Consider the following 8168-nt stretch of genomic DNA (forward strand, 5'->3'; position numbering starts at 1 on the left):
TAGGGTGCACATTACATGAAAGCAAAATTATATATACTATTACGTCATATTGTATTCGTGAATCACGGGTTGATCTCTACACGCGCGTCCACATACAACAATAAGCAAAGATTCTTTCTTACAGCTAAGGTTAAGATTTTAAGAAGATGATGAAGAAGAAAATGTAACCTCATTATCTGCTTAAAATACATAATCGGAAGATAATTCATTTATTCGACTGTCTTTAATAAATCTTCATAACACTTCACCATACGCACTTACTTTTTTCTCACTGTTTCTTCTTGAGATACTTCGTAGAATAATCTATTGGGAGCAACGTTTAAACTTTGTTGCCTTCTACGTTATTAGATTTATATATTTCTAAAATTTTACGAAATACATCAATTATATACTTTTATAGATCAAAAGATCCAATATATTTCAATCAAAAATTTTCTTGTACGCCTTATATCTGGAGAACTACATACAGTGTAGCCAAACCCAAACTATCATTTAACTCAGTATAATGTGCTTATTCCGTAAACAATACGAAAACTCTATTAGGAGCCGTTCAAAAACTTTGTAGCCCCTGATCAAAAAAACTAATTATTGGCCAAGATCGCAATCTTTTGATCCATTGTTTGGATCATTCCTAAAATCCTTGTTTATGTAATACGCTAGACTACATAAAGAAAAACTATCAGTTATACATCTAATTCTTCATACTTTAAGGAACTGGGCCCTCTACCACTACTCTACTGTCTTACTGACGATGTCACCTATGTTGAATAAATGGGTAAAACAAACTACCTCCTGTCAGAATACTCACATGAGGCAAAACCTGCACGAAAGCATAACACATAACCTTTCTCTATAAATATCGCCTGTAAAATCTTTGCGAAACCACAACATTTATGTTGCAACACGTAATTAGAAGATAACAGTATTCTTTTTAGCCTGCAGTATTCTATCATTTGAATAAACAATTACGTTATATCATTAGAACAAAAATCTTATTATCTGTTATTCTAAAAATTCGTTAATAAAAAACAATGTGAAATTAGTGATGAAAGTAAAGTTTTCACTTCAAAGCACTATATTTAAAAGCCTCTACCAACCCTTCATGCATCTGAATGTCTAACCAATAAATGGTTTCCATGTTTCAAACGTAAGAATTGTACGTACAATATTAAGCTTTTAGTTTCAGCCTCCGCCAGACTAAAGGGATTATAAACATTTATCGTCCTCCCTACTGGCCTAGCGGCTAACGTATGTGCTTTGTGGTGCGCGTATGTTTTGAATTCAGTTCCCGGTGGGAGCACTGGATACATCACGGTGGTTCGGTTTCTACTTTCAACTGCAGATCCACGTCTCATGTAGCCACGGGGCGCGAAAAGGGTCACTAAACTTTAACAAACTAACTAAACAACAAACAAAACTTACTAACTTAACATTTAACCGAGAGTGAAGATCGTCGGAGTATGGGTCAAAGAGAAAGAAGTTCTGGTTATATGTAACGGTCAGCTATACTTGAAAAGCATAACTTCAAATATTTCTTTTCATTTCTCCTCCTCCTTGTTTCACATTTGACGAATCAATTCCCCCCAAAGATAAGTCGAAGCAATATACTAGAATTTATTAGTCTCCAAAACAGTCAACTTTGTTTTATTTCGTTACAGTTAAGAAGAATAAATATTATCGAAGAAACTTATCTCCTTTGTTTTATTGCTCACATCGTAGTCTTAATTCATTAATATTTTTTAACATCTGTGTGTAAGGAAAATAGTGTCACTCTAGTTATGATTGCGATCTTTAACATCAATTCAAAAGTACAATTCTTTCTATGACGTATGAGGTCTTTTTGACACTGTCATTGGATTCTGACACATGACAAAATTAAAGATCATTGATTAATTATAGCATGCATATTATCTTGAGTGGAACTTTGAACTAAAATGCTACCCGTCATGTAGGTATTGTGAATTTTCTGTGTAATCAATCAGCATTAATTGTTTGTGGTGGCATTCGAGAACTTGAGTTATAATAAGATTTTTCTCATGCTTTATGCGGCAACGAAATGCAATGAATAACAATACAAAACAACACTTTGTATGGTTTCTGCTATGAATATGCAATGTTATTTTAGGATTGAAGTTCCATTATGTATAAATTCAAGATATACACAAGAACAGTGAAAGCATTTGCTAGTTTTTACATCTTTTAAGTTATCAGTTACTAGCAAAAGTTGCACGCTCACCCCTACATTTCTCTTATCAATAACTTTGGAACGTATTTAATAATCTGAGTCGTTTTCTTGTACGTAATTGTTTGTACGATACCAAAAGCCATTAATTCGTTCTGAAGTTATTGACGAAAAAAGTAGAGGATTTTGTGCTTTTGTTTTGCATTGTACGTAACTCTGGCACTTGTGGGTCAGACAATATGAAACACACTAAGATTTTGGTAATACAAACTGCACCAATGTAAGATGTGGGATTTGTTAAGAAAAGCTGAAATTCTATCCTATAGAGACCTACGTAGTGCAATATACTAACGTAGAGCTTTCGTTTTCCTGACTGTAATTCCAAAATTTTAACATAAAAGTAGTTTATAAGCTTTGATAATCATGCTGATGCATGTAATTTTGTTATAAGCATGCATGCCTTGTACCATTTGTTAAAAGTGCTGAAAGTAGTCGATAACTGCGATTTAAAATTTGATTTTTTTTTCCAGTTCATAAACATTACCTGTCAACAATTTTAAGACCAGCATGCGATTTAATATTGTGAATCTACACTTTTGACATGAACAATCTGTCCTTTCTGTTTAAAATGCTTCGAAGAAAGAAAAAAAAAAAGTGTAATTGAAGTTGAATCCAGATCTGACAGTTAACTTTGAAAGATAAAGCTTAATGTTATTGTTCAAAAAGTTCAAGAAAGAAAATGAGCACAGTGTGCAATACATATTTAATATTATACACGAAGAGTATCGGGAGTTAATTAGTTGTATGCTTTAAAAAAAAAAAAAAAAAGTTTTAAAAAATATACTAAATAATACTTATTCTTTTGCACGTTTTTGTTAATGATAGTAATACTCCAGTAATTCTGTATTTTGAAATTATAACTGCTTAGGCAGTACCGTAGACATTATCTTACTAAAATAACGAAAGTGTACTCTTTTCAAAGGTACATTTCATTTTTTGTTTTTAAACTTTTAGCAGAGAATTGACTGCTTGTTGCTAGCTCCTTAAAAAGTACATAAATAGATTCGTGTATAATTTGCCACAACTTTGTAGTGTGGAAAATTTTAAATATTAATATTAATTATATTTTCCAAAGTAATTGTCAGATCTAGATCAATTTAAAAAAAGAAGTCACAAGGCAACAAACGTTATTACGCGTCAAAAATATAATTTCCCAGTAGATATTTGTTAAATGCTTGAAAGATGGTTTTAAACTTTTCACCAGTAATCTATATATTATTTCTTTAGCAGATTCCTTCAATATAGCGAATATGATTCATAATTATTTTTATTTCCTCATTCAAAAGAAAATTTCATAATATTTCAAATTATTATTATAAATTTAGTACTATAGCTTTTTCAAGTTTTAGTAATTACGAAGAAACATGGAAGTTCATAATTTACATGTCTATGCCTCCAGGACTCTTGCTTTCTTCTGAAATGAATTTTGTTATACAAATGTGTATGCACTTTCCACAAATTGGAATTTCTGTCTGTGAAGAAGTTATATGGATAGTCAGCAAAGTCTTATTTCACATACATTATTACACATGCGTTCGATCTTTGTACAAGATGGGCCAGCAAAACTTAACCAAATTCCATTTTCATTGTAAACAACACAAACTTATTAATTGGTAGTTTTTTTCTTTTTTTTAATATTCCTTGAAAAATATTAGACCATATATATTTTTTTTGTTCTGATTGTACACAAGTATTATTGGGGAATAACTGAATTTACTTGCAATATTTCCACTTCGTTCACCTATCCAAACCTAGGCCAAAACTGGTCTACGTGTATATTTCTCTTTTTTTTTCTCTTATGAGTATTCTTAAGACAGATGACAGACAAGTGTTAAACATAAATTGACCTACCTGGTTAATGTAACCATGTAATTCGTAAGTATTTCTACCAATATTACGTTTAAAAGATCGAAATTGCGATATGTCGATCAGACATAATTATCTATTTTATTTATTTATGGATCAAAAGATCCAATATATTTCAATCAAAAAATTTCTTGTACGCCTTATATCTGGAGAACTACATATAGTGTAGCCAAACCCAAACTAACATTTAATTCAGTATGATGTGCTTATTCTCTAGAAAATACGAAAACTCGATTTAGGGGCCGTTCAAAAATTTTGTGACCCTTGGTCCAAAAACTAATTATTGGCCAAAATCGCAATCTTTTGATCCATTTTGGTTTTCCTATTTCTTGTTTGTATATACATATATCAATTTGTACCAAAATATAAATATCATTCCTTTCGCTTCAACGATACCCTTATTTAAGCTCTTTACATAGTAGCACTAAGTTTATACCGACTCGACTGTTTAATGCAACTTTTTTTTTTTTTTAATTATAAAAATACCGTTAAAATATCTTCGTATTCCTTTTCTGTTTTGTTCTACACAATTTTTCCCTAGTGTCCATTATGTGAAAATAACTACTTTTAATGTAAATTAATAAGTGGTAATTATGTAATCATGTAACATTTTGATATATTTTAATACATATTTTATCTGTCCACAATCATGAAATTCCTAAGACTCCGTTATTATTATTATTATTATTATTATTATTATTATTATTATTATTATTATTATTATTATTATTATTATTATTATTATTATTATTATTATTATTTTCCCATCGATGATACGTGACATAACTACGAATTATACCAATTTCTTTTGCTACTGTTCCATTTTTGAAGACATACAATGCATGAATTAATAACTCAAGAAAAATTGTTGGTCTTAGTCTGTTTGTATACACAGGGTGTTTCGAAACAACACCGTCAATGCTTGGGAGGTGATTCCTGACACCAAGATAAGACAAAAAAGTGTAGAGCAACCTGGGTGCACAAAAGCTTCCTTTCGGAGTTATAGGCTGCCGAAAAAATGAAAAAAAAAAGAACTTTAAAAGCCCATAGCTCCAAAATTATGGGACCTACCGTAGTCGGGTCAAGACTTCACTTAGGAACAATCCAGAAATCTATGTTTCAGAATCCTGCCGCACTTCCACAACAATGTTTATAGAGGTGAGTACTTCAAATAATATAATTCCGTAGCCAACTCCCTCTATAAAAATTGTTGCATGTTTACCTTGGGATTCTAAAACATGTATTTTTGGATAGCGCACATATTAGTTTAGTTCCTAAGTGAAGTATTGGATCTATGGACTTTAAAGTTCATTTTTTCATGTTTTCGGCAGCCTATAACTCCGAAATGAAGCATTTGTACAGCCAGGTTGGTCTATACTTTTTTTTTGTCTTACCTTGGTGTCAAGTATCACCTCCCAAACTTTGTCGGTGTTGTTTTGAAACACCTTGTATTTGATGTCCTACGTGATCTTCTTCAGTTATTCGGTACTTCAAAGAAAAAATTAAGCCAATACATAATTTAGAGTGGGTAAAAATGTAAGATTTGCAATTCTTTCTTTTCTCCTTGCGGAAAATATATTTACTTCTTTTTTTTTAAAAAAAATAATAATTCTCTATCAGCAACACTTATGCATTATGTAGTGGAACCAGTTACAGCATATTGACTTTGTATCAGCATCCTTCCTTGCCAGTAATGAGAAATTTGCTTTTTTCTTTGTTGGACACACTTTTGTAACAGTCTGTAGAATATTTCTTTCCGGAATGAAGAACGCCTTTGCATGGTTCGTCCATCAGCATGTTATACAGGCATGAATTAATGGATCAAACAAAACCATATATGCATTTTTTTTTCTTCCTTCATAAAACCAGGAATAATGGTGTGCTTTTGGGAACAAAGCCAACTCAACATCATCTTTGGGAGTGAATGATTGACATCAAAGGAGATACCAGCCGTACCCCTATCACAGCTCATGTATCAAAGACTGTATGTAATAAAAGAATTTAGTGTTTATGTTGAATACTTGTTAAATGTTGCTCATTACTTTATAAATAAAATAAGTCTGGTATAAATAACACTGTACTTGTGTGCTTGTGTCCTGGATGATTTACTTACGTTTTCATTTTGTAATTCTTAAATGTACATAAATGTTTTAATGGCAGATACAAGATGGCTGCCCGACAGTCGTGTAAACCGTAAACTGAGGACTTAAAATAAATAACATTTAACATCTGGAAACTTAAAAAAAAATGTCATTTAAATGCATACTATCTTTATTATCATTAAGGCACTAATATAACAGTTAAGGACCATATCTACTTCGACTTTATTTATTTATTCTTTTGTGATGACGGATAGATACTGTAACAATGGAATTTTTAGCCAAATGGCACTTACATTTTATTTATTTATTTTCAAAAATATTCAATTTTCTAGTTTAAGTGCAAAAATTTACAATAAACTTCTTAGCAAACAACAGTAATTAACGGCCAAGATAACAATAAAACCTTTCCTCTCCACTTGTCTTTTTTTGCAGATTGTCCAAATGTCACTGCAGAAAGTTCTAGATTATCCAAATGTCACTGCAGAAAGTTCTAGATTATCCAAATGTCAATGCAGAAAGTTCTAGATTATCTAAATGTGAATGCAGAAAGTTGTAGATTATCCAAATGAGAATGCAGAAAGTTCTAGGTGGTCTAAATGTCATTGCAGAAAGTTGTAGATTATCCAAATGAGAATGCAGAAAGTTCTAGGTGGTCTAAATGTCATTGCAGAAAGTTGTAGATTATCGAAATGTGAATGCAGCTAGTATTAAATAAGTACCTGGCTCGAACACCCTTTGACTTTATAACAGTTAACATCAGTTGAAATTCATGACCTTTTAGTCTTACGTTCAGGATTGAATTGAACTTATTCGAGTACTTTCCAAATGCCAAAAGTTCTTTTACATACAATCCTGAACGTAATAACTAAATTAGTTAAAACTGCATTAACCGTTAGTGGAGCTAATTGTTAACAAATCAAAATAACATTTATTTTAGAAAATTGTTTCATATTATTGCACTAATATTTAGACAATCTGGGGAGACAGAAAAGAAAAATGAAAGATAACTTTGTTTACTTGACCCTTAATTTAGATCAAATAGAAATGAACCGCTATTGCTGTAAAAATAATAACTTATTTCTTTCATTATTTAAAACATACTAAAAGTTGTACTGAAACATTGTGTGAAAATCACTAATATTGATGTATCTAGAGCATGGCTCCAAGTAAATAAAATTCTTCTGTGTTGAAATTTTAATAAAATATATATTTACAGTTTATAATCCATTACAGTGTTATGAAAATCTTTAAAAGCTTTAATATTTTCTGTTACTTGAAAATTCTCTGTAATTTAAACAGTGCGAAACAAATTTTCAATCACATATTGTGTTAGCCTTCTGACGAAAGAAAAGAAAAGGAAGATCAGACAAGGTTAATATATACAAAATACAAGATTTTGCAAGGCGGCAGGCAAGTTTCTTGTTTAACATCCATTTGTAATCATTAATGTAACTATAATCCTTTCCTTTCAGAAACCATGAAATACGGCTAAGCCATTCCTATGCATAGAGAACGTAACCTAAGGTCTACTGTATTTGTAGAACCAATAGACCAAACAAACTTTGTTATTAACTAGTATGCAGTACTTTACTTTAGCTTCCTTGTGCTTACTTTCAATCAAATGTAAGTAATACTATCAACAAATTAATTCAGAGGATGTCAGTAGGACTGCATTCACAAATGTTAAAAGATATTCTAATGTAAAGACATTTTGATCGTCTGCAACTGTAATTCATTTTAATAGTATTTAAATTAAGATGATGTGATCCCTCTTCAGATATTAAAAAAGTTTTTACTTCCAAGCCAAAATACTAAAATGTACTACAAAGTATTGTGAAAATACGTTCTTTTAAAAATGATAAGTGGCCAAGATTTTTGAACAAGGCTACAGAAATTGTATTGGCCAAAAGTGGAAATTGGTCTGATTTTTTTTTTTTTTTTTTTTCTGTTCTCGAATA

The sequence above is a fragment of the Thermobia domestica genome, chromosome 10, assembly GCF_964235325.1.
Source record: "Thermobia domestica chromosome 10, izTheDome1.hap1.1, whole genome shotgun sequence".
In the NCBI taxonomy this organism is placed as follows: domain Eukaryota; kingdom Metazoa; phylum Arthropoda; class Insecta; order Zygentoma; family Lepismatidae; genus Thermobia; species Thermobia domestica.